The 22,950-nt window shown below is 35.5% G+C and overlaps 1 long non-coding RNA gene across 1 annotated transcript in view; it reads right to left on the reverse strand.

Annotated features, from left to right (window-relative positions):
• Positions 1 to 16,968: 16,968 nt before the first annotated feature.
• Positions 16,969 to 22,950, reverse strand: part of LOC105749385 — a 134,055-nt gene continuing 128,073 nt past the window's right edge. The window contains exon 8 of the long non-coding RNA XR_004231103.1: positions 16,969 to 17,402. This is a non-coding gene — a long non-coding RNA (uncharacterized LOC105749385). The remainder of the gene's footprint in view (positions 17,403 to 22,950) is intronic.

The raw sequence follows: 22,950 nt of genomic DNA on the forward strand, positions 1-22,950 counted from the left end.
AAGTCACTTCACTTCTCAATGTTTTTTTTTTCAGTTGTCCCTATGACAATGTCACAGACAAGTTGCCAAACTCATTTAGTAGAAGAAATTTCCATAACAGGAGTCTCCTAAAATATAAGGTGAAGAATGAGCTTGTCCACCAATTCCAGTGTAGGACAAACACAGTAAAAGAACACACAAGGAAAGGTGTCTCATGGATTAGCCCCAGTCCCCAAGAATTTGGGATTGCTATGTTTCTCATGATCTTCAACTAGAGAGTCAAACTCTGGGATGTCAGCTTTCCAAGAATTAAAGGAACATTTACTTCACAAGAGGGTTGCAGGTATTCATATAATATATCATGTCATGATTATACTTGGAAAAATAAACAAACAAATCTCATGAAGCCAAAAAATAAAACAATGCCTGTAAAGTGAACTTTTAAAATAAAGTGTGTATTCCTTAGAAGAAAGTGTGCTGGCTTCCAATTTGTTGACACAACTTGGTATGTTTCTAAGAAAAGACAGAAATCAGATTCATTTTCATCTATACTGTCTTTGTCTCAAAAAAATAGAAGGTTAGAGTCCTAAAACTATAGAGTTGTAAGCCTGCCCTTCTATTCTTGGTAAAATTCTAGCACACAATATTACAGAGATGGTTTGTGAACAATTAGAAAGAAATCAATGACTATTATGGGTCAACATGGTTTGGGTCAACTTCATTTCCTTTGCTTCCCTAAGTATTTAGATAGTTAAATCAAGGAATTCCAAAGTAAGGATATTCATATTACATCAAAGTATTTGATGAATTGTCTCAAACTGAGACATGGAGAGACATAAATTAGACCATAATTCATACACGAGTAGATTTAGACTAGCCAATGATGGATCAATGTCATCTTAGTAGGAGGTCTGGTAGGAGGTCTGTATTGGAGTGTCTGAGGGATCTGTTCTGGATGTCGTGTTCTTCAACATTTTTTAAATGACTTCACTGAATTCAAGGAATACTTGTAAAATTTACTGGTGTCATGAAGTAAAGAAGGATGCCTAATACACTGGATGATAAACTTTAAATAAAAAACAATCTTGATAGGATAAAATATTGTGCTAAATATAAAAAAAAAGTAAAAAATATATGTTAATGTAATATCTTTTACCTAGATTCAAAAAGTCAATTTTGGAAGTATAGGATGGAAATGCATCTCTAGAAGAGTTCCTGTGAAACAGGTATGGGCTTTTAGTGGTTTCTAAATTCATCACGAGTTAACAGTGTGACACAGAAGTTAAAAACAAAAACCATCTAATTCTCTTGTAGGTTGCTTGAGATGCAGTTTAGAAGGAATGGAATGATAGATAGTTCCTCTGTATTCTGGTCAGGTTAGACAGTACTTTGAGTAGTGTGTTCAGTCCTGGATATCATATTTTGGTAATGTCATAAATAAGCTGAAGCACATCCAGAGAGGATTAGCTAGGATGTGGAGGGTACTGGACAATAAACACTAAGAGAGACCTGGAGGATTTGAGGATTTTTGCTTACAGAAAAAGAAGACATAAGAAGGAACATGAGGGCAATTTTCAAATATTTGAATGTCTGTCATGTAACTGATAGATTGGACTTGTTCTGGTTGGACCCAAAGAGTAGAACTAGGAGCAACATGTCAAAGGAAAGTAGATTGAGGGTTGATATAAAGTGACATCCAGAACTGAACACTGTGCTGCAAATGTGGCTCGAGGTCCTTTTGAACTTGGCCAGTCTGATTCATTATGACACTTGAAATGGATGTGGTATTCTCAGAGGAGAAGTGGGCTTCAGTTAGAGCAATGATGTGGGCAGGGTATTAGCCCAAAGTCTACAGTTATACTTGAGTTTGATGAGAACTGAGCAGGGCCCAGTGGAATGAGCTGGAAGATCAGTGTACTGCTCTAAAATGGTCTTAAGAACAAAAGGGCTTATTCAGAATGGGGCTGAGAGACCAGAAGTCTATGAGACTTCCATGATCTGAGATGCCCCTTCCTCCAGGGCCTTACTTTTTTAGTACTTGACATCTGGATCGTTCAGGTGAAGAGCCCCAAAATACAGTCTGATTGGTGGATAGGCTTGGCCCTTGACCCTCCAGGAGGGTCTACACAAAATACAGAATCCCATTGTTGACAAATGGGCTGGTGAACAGAACTTATAGGCCTATATTGACCCTCTAGGAGGTCTTATCAAGCCAATGAGCAGGCTTAAGGGAATATCAAAATATCATATGAGCCATGAAGGGCACATCACAGGCTGACAACCAGGGTCACTCAATGGCTACATGCTCATGGTCATCCCCCCTGTGTTGGATAATAAAAGAATGACAACAAGATACAAAGACAACAAAGAACAAAGCTAACTGGGGGACTCTTTGTATAACTGAGTTATCTCTATCATCATGGGCTTGGTCACCATAGCAAGGAAAAACAAGGATAGAGATACTCTAGTTTGCTTTCTAAGCAAATGAACTTATAATCTGAAGTTTATGCTCTGAAACCTACTATAAAACTTATAATCATTACCTCTTTGGCATCATATCAAATTGGTTAATACTGGTTGGAATAGAATAGAGATTCAATAAAATAAGGGTTCAATTAATCATCTATCATGCTTTCACGATACTACCACTTAGTTTAGTTCCTCATCATCTCTCTATTCAACTAATCAATTTTCCTGCCCATAGTTCATCCTCTTTCCAATATGTCCTTCATATTATTGACTAAGTAATCTTCCCAAAGCCCTACTCTGATTATAACTCCTCTACTAAAAACAAAATAAAATGTATTGTGTACTAGATAAAGTATATATTGCATAACTTAACATTCAAGGCCTACCATAATTGGATTCCAACTTGTTTTTCCTGCTTGATTACATTCCAGCTTCTCTTGATTCTTTTTCCCCTATATTCCCTGGAAGACTAGGAATGAAGAAGAGGAGAATAATATGGGACCCTTTGGTGAAATACTGGAAAGTTCACTCCCTTAGCTTTTCACTTGAGAATGAACTTAGTCTATGTTGTGGTGTGCTAGGCTTTAGTTATTGGGGTTTTTCCTTTTCCTTCCCATTTTGTTGTAAGGGAAGTGATGATGATAAAAATTATTATAATGAAGATGATGGCAGTATAGACCAGCGGAATTGTAAATTTAAAATTTTTTTAAATTAAAAAAAAAGTTTTCATGATCTCCAATATCACTTGAAAGCTACCAGGGCTTTGGTTTGTATTGCATGCCAGAATTAATAAAATAAGGAGAATAAGGATGAAAATTTATTTCTAATAATACTTATCCTAATGATGCTGAGATCAGCTTACTCAGTCCATTTCTTTTTAACATCACATATTCACTAGTTCCTGGAAATTTGTCCCTTTTTAGATAGGCTAGACAGTCATGACATCCACTGGTCTGTGGAAAGGACCAACTGTAGTTGCCAGGGAAGGTCCTGGGTAAGACTGAAAGAGATGGAATTCATCCTCATCAGCAATTGTTCCCCTACCCATCCAAGAGAAGGTAAGAAAAGGCCATTGACCCAGTAACAAACTCCTAGGGAGATAAGTGATAGTGACCTTCCCATCATGACAATATTCAAATTAAAATGTGAAGGTTGGTTATTGTTGAATCCTCAGCTCACAGGGCCAGAGTTCATCAATCTTCTCCTTCCCCGTTCATGTCCCTGACTCATTCTCCCGCTTCAATTTTCCCTGTGACTTCCAGGAGCTCTCCTGGAGCCATATTCTCCTGATTGATGAGAATTCATGATATCTTACAAACCCCAGGCTGGACCATTCTTTACCTTGGTCATTTTTCATATTGCTATAATTCTGCTATATGCATTCTACCACCTTTCCAACATAAAATCCTAGTATACTAGGAAAGAGAATGGGAATTGATTGCCTATGAGAGCATTCACCAACTCTGTGTATCTTTAAGACTTTGTCATCTATGAATTTCACTGTCTTGCGCCTAATTAAAAGTCCTTGTGAATCAAAACCTGAAATAGCAGCCATTTATTTAGAATTTGATCATAAGAGCAGTGCATTTTATTTGATTAAATGATCACAACCGAAACATCTCTCCCTATCCAAAACTTTTTTTAATAGGTTTTGCATTCTTCAATGCTGAGGGCAGGGCTCATCTTATTTGCACTAGTTTATAGTGGATAGGGGTACTGGATCTGGATTTGGAAGGTGAGTTAGAATCCTATCTCAGACACCAACTCGTGTGATTCTGGGTAAATCACTTTATGCCTCTGTGTTACCTCATCTATAAAATAGGGATAATAATAACATCTATCTCCCAGGATTGTTGTGTGAATAAATTAAGATATTTATAATGTGTTTTGCAAATCTTAAAGAACTACAAAAATGTTAGCTAGCTAGTAGTAATGGCAATTGTTGTTGTTATTGTTGTATCCTCAGCACGTAGAATATTGTCTGGAACACAGTAAGCAGTTAATAAATGCTTTTTCCCCCCATTTGTTTCTTGGGGTTTTTTCATTAAAAGTCCATAATGACTCGTACCTTTCCCATCCCAGTCCCACTCCCAGCTTGATTTCCCCTAGGAACATAAGAATTTGATTCTTGTCTAGGATTTCCCCACAAAAGGAAAATAAAAATGATCCTCAGTTTCCATATGAGAACTTATACCAACAATATACCAAATATAACAGATTTTGTTTAATCCAACAGAAAATTTGCAGGAATTATACCGAAGACCCTAACTAGTCAGGAGAACTCTAATCCTTTAGTGGTCTCCTTTTTCTCATGGAAGTATATACATACATATACATATACATACATACATATGTCACACATGACTCATGGAATAAGTGAAGGAAGATATTCTTTCACCAGACTTCTAAACATTTTCTCCTGAAAGATCCAATCATTATGCAGACCTCCCTCCAAGGAACCAAACCATCTTGACTCTGGATATTAAAGCCTCTGCTTTTGTGTTTCTGGTCCTAGTGAGTAGTTTTTCTATTTTCCATTACTTAGTGCTGTTGCCCTTCTGTGCTTGCTGCTGTCTCCATGGGAATTGAGATTTCTTCTTTCTTTCTATGTCTGAGCCTCTGTTAAGTCTCATTGTAAAGGTCCAGTCTAAAGGCTAACTGAGTTGTTTGAATTTCATATCAAGGTTTCAGTAATCCCAGAAGGGGAAAATATATAAATGATCTTTAGAAAGTAGAAAAGTAGAATCAACAGGGCTTAGGAACAGATTGAAGATGGGAAGTATGTATGTGTGAGTGAGTGAGTGTGAAAGAGAGAGCAGTCAAGAAAGACGCCTATATTGTGAGCTTTAAGAACTAGGAGGCTGTTATATAATATCACAATAATAGACAAAGTAAGAAGAAGAGGGGAAGGTTTTGGAAAAAAGATAATGGGTTCAGTTTTAGACCTGTGGAATGAAAATATTATGGGGACATCTAGTTCAAGATGTCCATTAAGATGGAGATATGATACTAAAAGCTGGAAAAGACATTAGAGTCAGACAAATGGATCTGAGAGTCATTCTACACAGAGAGGGCAACAGAAACTATGAAAGTTGATGGAATCACCAAATAAAATGATACAGGGTAAGAGAAAAGCATCCAGAACCAACTCTTGGAGGACACCTATGGCCAATGGGTGAATTGTGACTGAAGATGGAGGACTGAGAAGGAGATGTCAGGAAGGACAAATTTTGAGAAAAGGACATTAGATTGGGTAATTAAGAGATCTTTGGAAACTTTTGATAGACAGTTTCAGCTGAATAATGAAATTAGAAGCCAGACTGGAGTTAAGAAAGTAACCAAGAAAAGAAGTGAAAGCATAAATGGTACGCCACCTTCCCAAGGTATTTAATGATGAGGTGAAAGAGAAATATAGAACAATAATTAGAAGGGATAAGCAGATTAAGTGAGGGAATTTTAGGAATGGAGAAGACATGGACATATTTGTGGGCAAAATGGAAGCAAACAGATAGAAAGAAGATTACTGAAAGAGTGAGGATTACAAAAGAACATTCTGCCAGGGAAAATGGGATGGAATGGGATCAATTGTGTATGTAGAAGGGTTGTTTTGACAAGGAGAAATACTTCCTCCTCATTTAAAAGGTGAAGGAGAAGATAGAAGGCATTTAAGTAATATGAGATAAAGAGGAGAAAAAAGAGAGGGTCATAAATGAAAGGAAGGGGCCAAGTTATAGAGAGCTTTATAAAAGCCAGGTTATAAAGGACTTCCTATCTTGGAGATAATAGTAAGCCACTAAAATTTACTAAATAGGGGAGGAGAGATGGTCATATGTACACCTCAGGAAAAATCACCTTGGGAGATGAGAGGAGAAGAGATTGGACTGGAGAGAGATATGAGGAATTTGGAAGCTTATTTAAATATTCAAAGCAAAAAGTTAAAAAAAAAAAGAAAAAGAAAAAAGACCTGAACTAAATTAGCTATATATAGATAGAAGAGAAATAAACTAGGTATATAAATGAAGAGAACTCCAGATTCTCTGCCAATACAGGTCAACACCAACCCTATAATTTAGAGTCTTCAAGTTTTACCCGTAGGATGAGAAATTAAGAGACCCATCCAAAGTTCCACAACCAATGTGAGATCCATCAGGACAGATGTAACAACACATAGAAATAGAGCCTGGGACAGGGAAAGCTTACCAAAGAGTTCACCTTGGGTAGGGAATTTGTTTAAGAGTCAGCAACATCAAAGGGACTATTTAATATGACTCCTCTGAGGTCATACAGCTTGCAAGTCACCAAGATAGGACTCAGAAGATCTGAGTTGCGGTAGCAAGGTTCTTTTCAGAACATTTTAAAAAATAAATGATAGCTTTTAAAAATATTTTAAATATTTTATTTAGTTTATTATATATTATTCTATTATACATTATTCTATTTATTGTATATTATAATATAATGCTATTATTTAATTTATTATATTTAATATTTGAATATTTTTAAAATAATAATAGTTTTTTATTTTCAAAATAAATTCAAAGATAGTTTTCAAAATTCACCCTTGCAAAATCTTGATTTTTTTTCCCTTTCTTCCCACTACCCTCCTCTCCTAGACAGTAAATAATCCAATATGTTAGCATGCAGTTCTTCTACACATATTTCACATTTATCATGCTGTACAAGAAAAAAATCAGATCAAAAAGGGAGAAAATGTGAAAAAAGCAAGTAAACAACAACAAAAAATATGAAAACGCAACTTTGTGATGCATACTCAATCTCCATAGTCCTCTCTCTGGGCGCAGATGGCTCTCTCCATCACAAGTCTATTGGAATTGACCTGAATCACCTCATTGTCAGAACAATTTTTAATTTTTCAAAGCAGGCAAAGGAATTCAGAACTTGAAATCAGAAAGACCTAAATTCAAATCCTATTTGACTCAGATCTTAATAAATGCTTCTTCACTGACTGATTTCAGGTGGCTTAAAGAGTAAAAAAAAAAAAAAAAAAAAAAAAAAAAAAAAAAATTGATCTCACTTCTCAACTCTTGAGTAAACCAGTTGCTAGGCGAAAACTTGCCCCTCAGATAGGTGCACCCTGATGAATTTTCTCATTTACTTCTCACACTCCTCAGTAAATTGGGAAAAATCTGCTTATTCCCTTCTTTCTTCTTATCTCAACACTGGCTCACCACTTGCAAGTATTTGTTGTACAATATTATAAAGAGGAGGACTGGCTAATGAGGACCCAGTCCATGGAGCAAGCACAAAATGCTCTGCCTGTTGTCAATCAATGTGGAAACTAGAAGGGACTACTCCAGGAAGTAGCTTGAAGGATAGCACTAATGTATATAGCATTGGTCAGAAGACAGCTAGGAAGATAGTCTGTAAGTTGCAAAATGAATTATTTACTTTTTGTAATGGGGATGGGTAGGCTAGAGATCATTAAAATAGAAGCAAAGAGAGGCTAGTAAAAAAAAAAAAAACACAAAATTTCAAAGTTGGAAGGCTCTGGTGGCCTTGTATATTTGAATATCCATACTTGAAAAAAATCCTCTCTAATACATATATCCCTAACAAGTGCTCATTTCACTAAAAGATCTTTAGGGAAAAGAAACCCATTATTTCCCTCAAGGCATCTCTCTTTCCTATTGCATAACTCAAAGCATAAAATAAGTGTTCCTTATATCAAGCCATGTTGCAATTTCCATCTTTTGCTTCTTTTTCTGCTCTTCTGAGTCAAGTCAATGTCTGATCTCTTTTACATAAGCTAACCCTTTACATATCTGATGATAACTATTATGTTCCCTTTGAATCTATTTTTTCTTTCCCAAACTAACCACTCCTATTTCCTTCATGCAATACAAATGAGTAGGTCTTAAAAATAAAAAGTAGCTAGGGAATTATATGAGTATTTGTAGTATCTGTACTTCTTTTTCCCCCTGCTCAGAAATTTTATCCTCCAGACAAGACTTCTAAAACTTCAAGGCACTTTGTAGATTTATACTCACGCTAAACCATAGCTCACTAGCTCCCACTGATGTAATTTGCTTTTCCAGTTAGTCAGAAGACTGAAATGATTAAAACAAAATCATTTAATAAAATAGCATAACAAAAAAGTAGAAATTAAACATTTCTCCCATTAACTTGAGGCATTTTTTCCCATCAATACAAATATCTTTAGTGGGAGAAATGATCACATTCAGGATATGCACTTGGAGAGTACATGTGATCAAATTATATAGGTTAGGAAGTTCTTAGATTAAGCTGAAATCTGCCTCCCTGAAACATCAATCCATTGGTTCTATCTCCTCGGTCAAACAGAATAAAGCTGATTTGTCTTTCACATGGCGTATCCTAAAAGATTTTAAGACCATTATCATAACCAACTGCCATGTCTTAGTTTCCCCAAGCCTAAACATCGCAGGTTCCTTCAATTGTTTATTTCATTACCATTTTGAATTTCCTTATATTTCTGGTCCTTTTCTTCTGGATGACCTCCAGTTTGTCAATCAATGCCTAAGCTAAAATGTGTTACCCAGAACTGAATGCAACATTCCAGATTGGGTCTAACTGGAGCACAATATTGTAAGACTATCATTTCCCACTTTAGTATACTACACTTCTCTATGAATGCAACTTAAGAATACATTAGTTTTTCTGGTGTTTGTATTACAATGTTAACTGATTTAATTGGACCTTGAAATTCACTAAAATCCTACCATTTAGCACCTTTAGAAATAATATTTTCCAACAAATTAACACTGGCTTTTGCTTGTGTTAAAAAAAAAAATCTGTTCACAAAATTGACCCTAAAGCTCTTACTAGTTTGTTTATGCCATGGATGTGTAATTGAGATATATGGTTAGTGATTACTTTCTACACATAGCATGAACTACAAATAAATGAAATAAATTTAAAAGGCTATGTTTTTGTTTTGTGTTTTTCCTTTCTGTATGTCAAGTGATGAAGTCTTTTGAAACCTCCCTGGGAAAAAAGAACAGTAAACATAAAGAATGCCAAGAGTTTATGAGTTTTTTGGTCTTGGGAAGTTAATTACTCTAACTATAATAGAGAAAACTGAAATTTATCTGTGAATGATCTATGTATTACAACCTGTTTTCACGGTTTACTTCAGAGATTTATGGGAATTTTCTTATTTTTTCACACCTTTCCAATGTGGCCTCTAGGCATTCTATAAAATACATTTAGAACCACACTAAAAATATTTACTTATTTGGAAATAATGATTTTATCTCTTCAATCTAGGAACTTTCTCCACTGATATGAGGCACAATCTTTTCTACCTTCAGTGGGTAACCTATACTATTTATTGTGACAAAGTAAAAAAAAAAAAAAAAAAGATACAATAACCAGAGACCAGCCTTCTGAGAATTAAGCCTCTCAAGTATAGGTCAGCTGGTGCTTAGATGACAGAAAAATAATTGGATGAGATAGATAGTATAGTGAATCATGGATAGCTCATTGGGCCTGAAGCTCGAGAAGCCTAACTTCAAATCTGGTCTCAGATACTTACTAACTAGTGATCATAGGCAGATCATCTCTATTTATCTCAGTGTTCTTAATTGCAAAATAATAATAGAATCTACCTTCCAGAACTGCTGTAAAGATAAGTGCTATACATGTTTAACATATATTGGATTACTTGTCTTTGGGAGGAGGTAGGGGGAAATTTGGAACACCAGATTTTGCAAAGGTAAATGCTGAAAACTATCTTTGCACATATTTTGAAAATAAAAAGCTATTATTAAAAATAAATTTAAAAGGTGAGTGCTATATAAATGTTACTTATTATTATTATTATCTTTTCAGATTGATAGGACCTTTCAAAGCCTGTCCTCCCCTGGCACAGACTCTGAGAATTAGAAGTTGGCCCATGCACTATAACTGAGACTGGAAGGGAGCTTTGTGAATGGTAAGATCATCTGAGATGGAGGCACGTGGCTTCTGAGAGAAAACATTCAGGGTTTCTCTACTCTCTTGTTGGTGGGATTACCTTTTTCCATTGGCTGTTCAGCTTTGGAATAACTTCTTTCCACTGGCTTCATCTTTAAAAACTATACATTCTTGCTGTCTTTCCAATGTGTCCACACACAGCATGAATGTTGGTTAACTGAGATGGGGACCAGGGGGAAGAAAGAGGTACCTTTCCTTTTTCTCATCTTTTAACTCCCATGTTACCAGAAATGGCCTGGGAGTAATTGTGTTTCAGTCTTTTTCATTTGTCATTTTAAGTTCTAGGTTCAGGCAGTTGAATCCCCACTGGATTAAAGAACTTGAGCTATGGAGACTATGGAAGCAGAATTCTAAGCAGACCATTATGGCCAACCTAATAAAGAATACTAGAGAAGCATGGTACCTGCAGATCAAAAAAGGGGACTTGGACTTGGAATATGGTGGGACTGTTGTGATATAGGAAGTGAGCTAAGCTATGTACTTAAATCCCTTCCCTTCCTGCAGTATGAGGTGATGGTGGTGAAAAAATAGCATGTGTTCAGGTATTGGAAAAAATGTTTATATATTTATTCTTGCTATTCCTTTGAAGCAAACATTCTTTTGTAAAAACAAATTTGACTGTTAAGTGGTTGAATTGAACTGAGAAATAGGGGGTCCCTACAATTGAGGGTACATCATCAATGGGAGTTGGAGCCAATGGAAAAAAACTGTAAAAATCCCAAATCTTCTTAAGAGCTTTTAAAGAATTCTGGGGACAGATGAAATATATAACACACTTAGGCTTGAGGCAATGAGGGCCAGGATAACTACTCTCATACTATGATGTGCCACTGGATGAAACTTTAGTGGAGAGATCAAAATATTTAGGAAAATTAAAGTTGATAACCTACTTTAAAAAACCTAATTATTGAGTCCATTATAAAAAGCTTTGAGAGTACTTATTTCTTGCCTGGCTACTCTACTTGAAGAGTACTGATAGAGATCATGTCAGAATTACATTATCAGATAAGAAAGAATACACTGAATCTTGCCTGGCCTTTAATACTCTTTTCTGAATGATAGCTCTTCAAATATTTGAAGATTACTATAATATTCCCTCTAGTTCTTCTTTTTTCTGGGCTAAACATCTTTAACTCCTTTAATGAATCTATTTATAACAATAATTTCATTCTTTCAATCACCTTGGTCTCTTTCCTGAATAACTAGTTCATGTCCCTCCCCTTCCCCAAATGGAATGTTCATATAGTTCAAAGAGTTTAAGTTAAAGATAGAAAGTTCACGTGTTCACCATAATAATCATAACAGCATGTTCTGGTAACAAAGAACTGGGACAGGGAGGAAGTAAATGCCTGGCAATTGGAGAATTATTAAACAAATTGTGATATATGAATAAAATGGAATATTAATACACCATAAGAAATTAAGAGAGGGGAGCTCAATTTCTCCAAACTTCCTTATCAAACTTTTTCAATTCCTATCTGCCAACATGCCCAAGTGTCCCAAGCGTGAGAAGGAAGTTTATTTTGCTGAACATGTAACATCCTTGGGAAAAGAATGGCATCAATCTTGCCTGAAATGTGAAAAATGTGGAAAGACACTGTGACACAGGAGGTCATACAAAGCAGAAAGGAAAATCCTATTGTAACTATCCATGTTATACCCATATTATATTATAGGTTCAAGGTCTTTGGAAGAGGAGATGTCATATCTTCATATCTGTCATATCTGTTATATCTTCATATCTGTTATATCTTCAAGTAAACTCAAGTTCTGGGAAGTCTTTTCTTTCTCTGTGGTACTTCCTTGAATCTACAGGCAAACGGCCAGACTTGACCCCTTGTAATCAACCATGTCCCAATAAACCTTAAATACACTGAAAAAAATTAAGAACATGAAGAATTCAAAGAAGTTCAGAAGGATGTATATGTACTGACACAGAAGGAAGAAAGCAGAATCATAACAATATAAACAAACAAACAAAAAAAAATAAAGAAACTTTAAGGTTATACAGTTATAATGACCAACAAGTTTGGTTTTGGAGGAGAATTGAGAAAGTATAACTCCTTCATTTCTTTGCATATATAGTGGATTATCACCCACAATTTATGTGTTCATTACCTTGGTTGAATTTGTTTTTTCTTTTTCTTCTTCTTCTTTTTTTTTTTTTTTTTTTTTTTTTTTGTCACATACACATTTCTATCTTGTCCATAAATCCAGCATGAAAGACTTTTATCAAATTCTTTGCTGTAACCTAAGTATACTGTTAGGAGTCTTACAAGGTACTAAGTCAGTGGAATAGAAAGAGACAATAGTTATCTAATTTAGCATGGTTCAGTATGATTGATTTAATCCTACAAGGAGAGGTTTTGGGCCAGAACTTGAAACAAGGTGCTAAGTCAGTTATCTAATTTAGCATAGTACTTAACAGTTCCCTAGTTCAGTAATATACTTAGTACTTACTAGAGTTCCACAAGATTCACACCTTTGATAAGAGACCATATAAGCTCAGATAAACTCAGCCAGGAAGAGAACTAAGGAAGACAGAGAAGTAGTGGCAGGGTGTCCTGGGGAGAACACTGACACCAAAATCCGGAAGGCCTCCAGAAAACTAGATGAGCCCCAAGTGAAGGAGACAAGACTTTGAAGGACACAATAAAGGATTTGGACTTTTAACTCCTGGCTGCATTTGGGGTGGTTACTCTGAACTGAAATGAAGGCTACTCCCAGAAGCCCCCCAAGAAATCTGCTCCCAGAGAAAATTACATTCTAGAGAAGAATATTACAGTATACCATCTAAAATATTCTCCTGGTTTACCAGTCCAGAATTCTGTCAAAAAAGGAAATGGGATTAATCAGACACAATTTGTTCTTAATGAAGTCCTATCTTTGGTTAATAATCACGACTTCCTTTCTGGATGCTTACAAACCATGCCTTTAATGATGTGTCCTAGAATTTTACTAAGAGTTTGCCAAGAATGAGTCATACTCACTGATCGATAGTTTACGATCAATCAAAAAGCCTTTATCAAAGTGCTTATTGTATATCAGCACTGCACTAAGTAAGGGCTGGGAATATAAAGAATATCAAAATTCCAATTCCCTCCCTCAAGGAGCTCACATTCCAAAGGGGAAGACAACATGCAATGATCTGCTTATAAATGATGTGTATATATACATATATATGTACATGGAAATGGAAAGTAATCTCAGAAGGAAGTCACTAGCAGTGGTGAGGGTCAGTAAAAGAACCTTACAAAAGGTGAGATTTTACCTGGGACTTCAAGAAGGCCACAGAAGCCAGGAGGCTTTGCCACAAAACCAGAGATAGAATGTTGTGTCAGCAAGAGCAATAAGATTTTACTTTCTCCCCTTTCTTGGAAAATCTTGCCCTTTTCCATTCCATTTGCCATTCTCCTGGTCTTTAAAAGGTCTTGAACACATACAATAATCACATGCACCAACTGGATTCTAGGTGAGTCTAGTAGCTTAAATTTACAGGGGGAAAACTAGATGTAACCCTGCACCTCAATTTCATGTAGCCACTAGCTGTTGGATTAACTTTTACAAATGATTATTTACCTCAAAGGTATAACAACACATATATAGAGTTATTCTCCAACATATGATGCTTTATTTATCCTATCATCACCATCACTGTCTTATATTCCAGCCAGAAAATTAGGTTTTTACACTGGCTTCTAAAGGTTTCTTTTCAAGCTGACTGGTTGCAACATCCCACTGGGAATCCTGACAGAAAGAGAAACACTCCAAGCCATAGAGCCTAAAAGGAGAGTAAAGGGGAAGGTATCGGTTTCCTGGAGGCAAGAGGATAAAGTTCCAGGGGAAAGAACAGAGTCTGTCCCAATTTGGCAGTTCTAAAGAGGCAGTTTGTTCCAGCTACAGGAAGGTTGGTTCCACTCATGCAGCAGAAGAACGCAGGATATTCCTACCAGATCACCCTGCCTCATGTTAGGAGATCTGGGTATATTCCAATTGTTTTCAGTTTCAAAACCTTACTAACCATTTTAGTTCTAGCATTCACAGATCAAATAAAATTCTCTTTCCAAGAAGGAGAAAATAAATTAAATATTTTTATCCTTCCCATTTTCATCCATTATTATATTTTTTCCATCTTGAGCCCAGTTCTGTCCTTTCTTTGACCATCATACTTCCAACATACTCAAAGGAATGCAATTTTGTAGTCTTTAACATCCATTATCAGCACCAATTAATTCTAAATTTTCGTGCTCTCCACACTATTCTTAAAGTATTCATCTTTAGTCACTTTCCTTTATTTCCATCTTCTATATGTGTCTTTGTAAAACCTGAGTTAGCTAATGAAGTCTTTGTATAGTTAAGCTGTTTTCTTTAAGAAATCTCCCTCTTTTTCTACTTTCAAAAATGAATTTCTAACAGAAATTCATCATTAGTAGATTCCCATACGCTTTAATCCTTTGCAGAATGTTAATGGGCCATTTGATCCTATTTATTCTTTTTCTTAACCTTTTGAAATCTAGATGAGTGAGTTGGTCAACACTCAATAGACTTTAAATTCTTTGAAAGCAGGGACTGTTACAATATTTTTTGTTTGTATATCCCCAGCACTCAATACTTTTGTGTGGAAGTCTCCAAATGTCATTCTTTTGCTTTGCAAAAAAATTTTTTTTCAATTTTTTTTTTTTAAATTTCATTAACTGGGGCTTTGGACATTGATAGACTTTAAGCAGGCATTTAATAAATGTTTAACTTGAATGAGGGGCAATTTTCTTCTATTGATTCTATTAATTCAATGAATACATACTAACTACTATGTACAAGTTTTCCCTTTAGTAACCTAGAAAATTAGAAAGAAAAGAAAGAAGGAAGAAAGAGGAACAAAGAAAATGTTTAAGCGCTCACTATGTGCCAGGCACTATACTGAGTCTTTATAAATATTATTTCACTTAATTCTCATAATATCCTGGGAAGTAAATTTTCCCAGTTTTATAGATGAGGTAACTGAGACAGGCAGAAAGTTTAAATGATTTGCCCAGGGTTACATAGTTAAATGTCTGAGACTGATCTGAACTCAGGTGTTCTTGACTCCAGGTCTAGTGCTCTTCTAATAGCATTAAATCTGTTGTGTGTCATTGTCATTTTGTTTTGTCATTTTTGTATTGTCATTTTTTACTACACTGGTATAACTAAGTCATAAAAAACAAAATTTCAAAGTGAATACTTATGTCCTCTTTCATTGCTTTAAAAATTATTTTGTGGTTACATTACATAATTTTTGCATATATGTTTGTTATTTTAGAAATATTTTAAATATATATATATATGTATGTATATATACATATATATATATATTTTTTTTTGGCTGAGGCAATTAGGGTTAAATGACTTGCCCAGGATCCCACAGCTAGGAAGTGTTAAGTGTCTAAGGTCACATTTGAACTGAGGTTCTCCTGACTTCAGGGCTGGTGCTTTATCCACTGCACCACCTAGCTGCCCCTTATTTAATGTATTTTAAATGAAACTTCTCTTCCTACTTTTTCCTGCTCTGTTTTGTTGGTATTAGAGTCAATTGGGAAATATTTATTAAGTGCCTATTATGTGCCTGGTACTATTTTAAGGTCTGGGGATATAAAGAAAGACCAAAATAGTTTTTATCCTTGAGGAGCTCACTATCTAAAGGGGGGGGGCACAATATGCAAATAACTATGTAGAAAAGTTATATACAGGATAAATTAGATATAATCACCAGAGCGTAAGCACTAAAATTAAGAGAGATCAAGAAAATTTTCCTGTAGAAAGTGAGATTTTTAACTATAATTTGAAGGAAACCAGAAAGCAGAGATGAAGAAGAGCATTTCATGCATGAGGGATGGATTGTGAAAATTTCCAGAGACAGGAGAGGAAATGGCTTGTTTGAGAAACACTAAAAAGCCAATATCATTGGATTATAAAGAATGTGTAGTGGAGTAAGATATAAGAAGACTGGAAAAAAAGGAAAAAGTCAGTTATGAAGATCCTTGGAAGCCAAACAGACAACTTTATTCTTATTCTGGAGGTAACAGGGAGCCTCTGGAGTCTATTGAATAGTGGAGGAGGAAGATGACATGGTTGGATCTGCACTTTAGGAAGATCTCCTTGGTAGCTTATTGGAGAAGGGACTGAAATATGGGGAGACTTGAGAAGGGGAGACCTACTAGAAGACTATTGCAATAATCCAGAAATGAAGTGATATGGACCTATGGCAGGAGTGGGGCAGAATTAATATGACTTGGCAACAGAGTAGGGAGGTGAGAGAGTGAGTAGCTAAAGATGCTGTTTTGGCATATGAAGATGTGGTATTCTTAAATGTAATATAGAAATTAGGATGAGAGGAGGATTTAAGGAGAAAGATGAGTTTAATTTGGGCATGTTGAGTTGATCATGTCCATGGGATGTCTGGTTCTATATTACATAGATAGTAAGTATAGGAGGGAGTCTGAAGGAAGGATCAGAAGACCCAAGCAAGGAAGGAAAACACTGCATGAAATAATTGACAGTAAGTAAGATGGTCAACCAGCAACAGGTAATTATGTTGGTAACAACCATAGCATATTTTTTTGGAGAGAGGCCATTTATACCTTTGCCATTGAAACCAATTTTCCTCAAGTATATATAGAGATGAGTTTCTTCAGTTCCACCTTGGGAAGATAAGAAGGAAGAGAAGGACCTAAATGGGCAGATTTGTTAATACTTTAATTAAGGAAACCCAGTAGAACCAAAGGAAGCAACAGAAGTCTTGAGAATTGTGCCCTCTTTACAATAAGAGGAGATAGCATTTAGTTAGGATATTTAAGGAGAATAATTGCCAACAGCAATAATGGGGCTACCTTTGGGTAGGACCTACTTATTTTGAAGATAACTGACCCAAATAAATCTCCAGAACTGCGACATCTTCCTTTAGGTGGGAGTCTTCTTCCAGTGGAGTGACCTTCTGAAAGACAACCCTGAGGAGCAATTATAGTGTATATGTATCTTTCCCCTTCTCATCACATACCAGATTACACACACACATCCCTGCCCTAGAATAGGGGTTATCTATTCACTGAAAGGGTAGATGAGTACATAATGACAGAAATTCAGATACAGCTCCGGCTGCGCTCTATGATGGTGAGGGGTCTGACCTTCTATTCCATTCTTCCCTCAGTGTGTTTAAGAGTCCAGACACTATATTTGGCAGGAAATCTGGGTGGATAAGAATAGTTGACAGTTTGATGTATATGTGTAGAATGTGGGAGAGTGATTAGAACTAGAAAAACTGATTTGGGAGTCAGTCCTATAAAGGTGATAACTAAGAGAGAGGGGAAGCAGGGAAGGGAAGGGAAATCATTAAAGAAGATAGAAAAATGGTTAGAAGATAAAAAAATAAGTAGTGTCACAGAAGCCAAATTGGGAAAAAATATAAAGAGGCCAGTGGGCAATCCTCTTTTACAGAGGGATTATTAATGAGATGAGAAAGGTGATTGTGTGTGTAGGAGATATTAAAGAAATCATGACGATCGTCAGAGTGATGGAGACAGATGTAACATTGTTAAGCCGCAGAGTAGGTGACGAGGGAGTGGGAGTGGTGATCATGAGCTATCTTTACTGCCCAGGGATTCTTTATGTAGTACCTCACATAGACCTGAAATCCCTAAATAGTATCCTGTGTTCTGGAGCTATTTATATTTCTCCCATAATGCTCCAATAATGCACAAACATATGCCCCGCACATACAATATAACATCCCAACATCAGATAACAACATATCAACATATAACACAAATTTATATACATTATTTTTAGCACCCTTTTTATATTTGTCACTTTGTCAGCTTATGAACATAAAAATGTTAGGTATAACTTGGCTTGTGTCTGATACCATATGGCCTCTGGGGCCCCTTCCAGCTTTTGATTTGTGATTCTGTGAATTCAGTTTTTGCTAGGAAAGACAAGATAAGTGGTATCAGGAGCTCTTCAAGTAAAGAAAGGGCAATGGAGATGGAGGGCAGGGTCCTCCATAATTAGTGGTAAAAATCATTCACTATTCTGCAATCCAGTTGAGTGAGATAAACTGAGAAATCTTTGAATATTCCCTATTACTTGTCTGTCACCAAACAACTGTAAACTGAATAACCTTGATTCTAACTAGTGACTTCTCAGACCTTAACTGTGATTCCTAGTTTTGACCTTGCTTCCACATTAAATGTGTCTTATCTTTATTAGTCCATTTAAGAATTGAATGTCTGACGTTACTGATTTCACTTTATCTTCAGTGTTTCTAACTCTTATCAATGCAGGAACTTCTTGACCATCTACATCTCAATTCTCTCACTTTCCTTTTTGTTTCCTTCCTCTCTCACTATCTCTAAATACACACACACACACATACACACACAGAGGCACACACTATACACACACACACACACACACTTACATTCCTTTTTTTCATTTAATAAATAGCATTTTATTTTTCCCCAATTACATATAAAGATAGTTTTCTACATTTATTTCAGTAAGATTTTGAATTCCAAATTTTTTTCTTCTCCCTCCTTTCCCTCCCCCTGCCCAAGATAACTACAAAATGTACAATTGTTTACATTTTTTTTAATATTGAGTTCCAAATATTCTCTCTCTGTCTCCCTCACTGACCCCTTTCCAAAGACAGTAAATACTTTGTTATAAGTTATACATTTTCAATCATATAAAACATATTACCATATTAGTTATATTATGAAAAAAGACACAGACCCAAAAGGGGGAAAAACACACCAAAAAAAAGAAAGTGAAAAATTTTATGCTCTGTATTCAGACTCCATCAATTCTTTCTTGTGAGGTGGATAATATTTTCATCATGAGTCCTTTGGAAATGTTTTAAACCATTGTATTGCTGACCATAGATAAACTGTTCAAAAGTTGATCATTGTACAGTATTGGTATTACTATGTACAATATTCTCCTGGTTCTGCTCACTTTACATCAATTCATGTGTTTCCAGGTTTTTTCTGAAATCATCTTGTACTACTTCTTTTTTGTTTGTTTGTTTGTTTTTTGCTGAGGCATTTGGGGTTAAGTGATTTGCCCAGGGTCACTCAGCTAGGAAGTGTTAAGTGTCTGAGATCTTGAACTCAGGTCCTCCTGACTTTAGGGCTGATGCTCTATCCCCTGTGCCACGTAGCTGTTCCTTATATTATTTCTTATAGCACAGTAATATTCCTTTGTAATAATATATGTATATTATAGCTATATAAACATATATATATATATAATTATTTAGTCAATCCCCAATTGATGGATATCTATCCCCTCAATTTCCGATTCTTTGCTGCTAAAAAAAAAAATGTTATAAATATTTCTGTACAAATAGGTTCTTCCCCACTTTATTTTTACCTTCACCCCCTACTTTTTAACTCTTGGGACACAGACCTAGAAGTAGTATTGCTGGGTCAGGATATGCATAGTTTTATAGTTCTTTGGACACAGTTCCAAGTTGCTTTCTAGAATTGTTGGCTCAACTCACAATTCCACTAAAATTATGCATTAATGCTTAAACACATTCGTGTCCCAATTTTTTCACATTTCTTCCAGCAATAATTATTTTCCTTTTCTGTCACATTTATCAATCTCACAGGTATGAGGCGCTATCTCAGAATTGTTTTAAATTGCATTTCTATAATCAATAGTGATTTAGAACATTTTTTTTATATGATTGTAGATAGCTTTCCAAAGTGGGAAAAAGTTTTATAAATAGCAGAAAATCAGCTCACTCATAACTCTAGGTAAGTCTACAATTTGATCCTACCTAGGGATGGGTTAGTGGAGAGAAAAGCAGTATAATCTACTCATATTGCATCAAAGCACCTTACTAGACTCTAAGATTTATGAAGGTAGGGAGTTTGTGTTCTGTGCATAGTAGGTTCTTTTAAATCACAATTGACGTGAATGGAAGTGGGTATTTGTCATACTAAAAGATCTGAATGTTTAGATGTAAGTGGTATTGATGGGGAAACTTTTATCTCTGTTTTTTTAAGTGGGCCAAAATGTTTCTCTTCTAATTCCTTCTAATCCTTTAAGTTTTATTCCCTTCTCTTTCTTTCCTTTTTTTAAAATTATCTTAAATTTATGGAATAAAACAAGTATTTCCATAACATAGTACAATAATTAAAAAGGTAATAGCCACAAATCTATTATGTATAACTTGTCTTTCAAATACACAACAAAATGTAAATCCCCCCTTTTTGTTTTTTACTTTTCAAATTTCTTTCTATAACTTTAAATCTCTTGAGTTGTGTCCAACTCTTTTTGATCCCATTAGGGACCATACTTTCCATGGGGTTTTCTTGGCAAAGATACTGGCATGGTTTGCCATTTTCTTCTCCGATAGATTAAGGTAAACAGATTAAGAGAACACAGCTAGTAAGTGTGAGGCTGGATGTGACCTCAGGTGTTCCTGACTCCAGGCTGGGTGCTCCAGTCACTAAGCCACTTAGCTGCTCTTTAGATCTATAACCACTCAAAACCAATTTTCTCCTTGCCCTTCTCAGGCAGCATACCCCCTGGGCACTTCAAAATGACTGTCTTTTCATCTTTGATTAGGATTATTTACTCTAAACTGTTAATCACTTAATACATTTCTACCTCTTAGTACTATTAGCATTTCATATAGGGCATAGGGAGAGACAAAGTCTTAACACCAAAAAATGATTATCTGGTAGTGAAATTTCAGATAAAGTGATAGATTCAGATAAAATATCCTATAAGGATATTTTTGGAAGGTAGGTTTGGGGATCTGAACAAGCAATAATGAAAATAATAATAGTAATTCATGTTATATAGTGCTTTTGGTTTTACAAAGGCTTATGTTTCCCGTAATCCTGTGAAGTAGATAGTATAAGTTTCATTTCCATTTTGCTGATGAATAAACTGAGGTTAGGAGAGTTTAAATTATTTTCTAAGATCTAAGAACCAATTAATGGAAAATTTGAAATTGAATCTGGATGTTTTCATTCCAATTCCAGTGCTCTTTCCATCACACTAAACTTTCAAGGTGACTTATTTCTGCCTTGATGTAAGATTGGCCTTAGATTTTAATTATCTCCCCCATCAGCACCAGTAATCAGATTAAACTGGGCATTTCATCCCTCTGCCCCAAAGGATTTCCAAGAACTAACTAAACTTTTTTCCAAAGTGCAATAATGCAATGGGAAGAGACTCAATTATTTAACTGGGTGAGAGCCAGAAAACTTGGGGTCCGGTTTGTTATTTTCTTATTCTTTTACATATATATTCTTCTACTCTGTTATTTATTTGTTATATGACCTTAAACAAGTCATTTCTTTCCTCTGTGCTTTGCTTTTCCCTGCTGTAAAATAAAAGAATTAGATTTGGTGATGTTCTTCCTAACTCTTAAGTTCTAATTATGGCTTTAGATTCTTTTTGGATGAATGAGTTTCAAATGCAGTCAGTAAAAGGTTAATTCAATCTTGTTATCTGACAATAAATCAAGGCCTTGAAAAGAAAGAGCTGCGGTCTCAGTATGTGACCACAGACAGGAACTCAAAGGCATGTAGCTTATTCATTCGAGAAAAATGTCAAGGACTGAGCAGGCTATTAAAGGGAAACTCCATAGCTCAATTCAGGTCTGGAATTTAGGTTTTTTAATCCCCACTCAAGGGGTTTCTTTCCTGTAATACTTATGTGCTGTATTGAATTTGTACCTATTATCTATTGGAGTCCCTAAGAGGCAACTAAAAGGCCAAAAGTTTTCCTTTCTTTTCTAAAGACCTGCTGAGTTTGGGAGGAGGTGGGGATGAAGCTGTGAAGCAGGAGGCAAGGATGGCTTGAGATGGGGCAAAGTTTTAGGAGACAAGGATTAGGTAGGATGGCTCCACTCATCATTTCCTACCTGTAGGACTTTAAGTATTTGACTTACTCAACTTTAAGATGAAGAGTTGGATGAGAGTTTCTGGAGCTCCTTCCAGCTTTTGATTTTTGATCCTATGGTAACTGATGATTTAATATATTATATGCAGGATACAAGTCTTTGTGCACATCATTTCCTATGCTTAGAAAGGCATTCGCTGACATTTCTGTCATGCTCACCCATTCTTCAAGGTCCAATTCCATGGAGACTTCTCCAACTCCTCTCACTTTCTCCAGTTAGAAATGAGTTCTCTGGATTCTGAATTTCTGAATATTCTGAATATTTTATATTGATTTGTAACTTTTTTTCTCTAAGACTAAGCATTGGGTTTTATCTAGTTACCTTCTGCACAGAAGATGATTAATAAATGTTTGCTGAATTAAATTGCTAAATAAAATTCTATCTGCATGTAATATGAATGCTAGCTATCATTATTGTATTATTGTTGTTACTATAATTATTATTCTGTGTCTCATGATTAAAATAGTCAGGTGGCACAGTAGATAGAATGCAAAGCTTGGAGTCAGAAAGACTTATCTACCTGATTTTAAATCTGATCTCACACAGTACCTGTGTGACCCTGACCAAGTCAC

Source organism: Sarcophilus harrisii, chromosome 1, assembly GCF_902635505.1.
Source record: "Sarcophilus harrisii chromosome 1, mSarHar1.11, whole genome shotgun sequence".
In the NCBI taxonomy this organism is placed as follows: domain Eukaryota; kingdom Metazoa; phylum Chordata; class Mammalia; order Dasyuromorphia; family Dasyuridae; genus Sarcophilus; species Sarcophilus harrisii.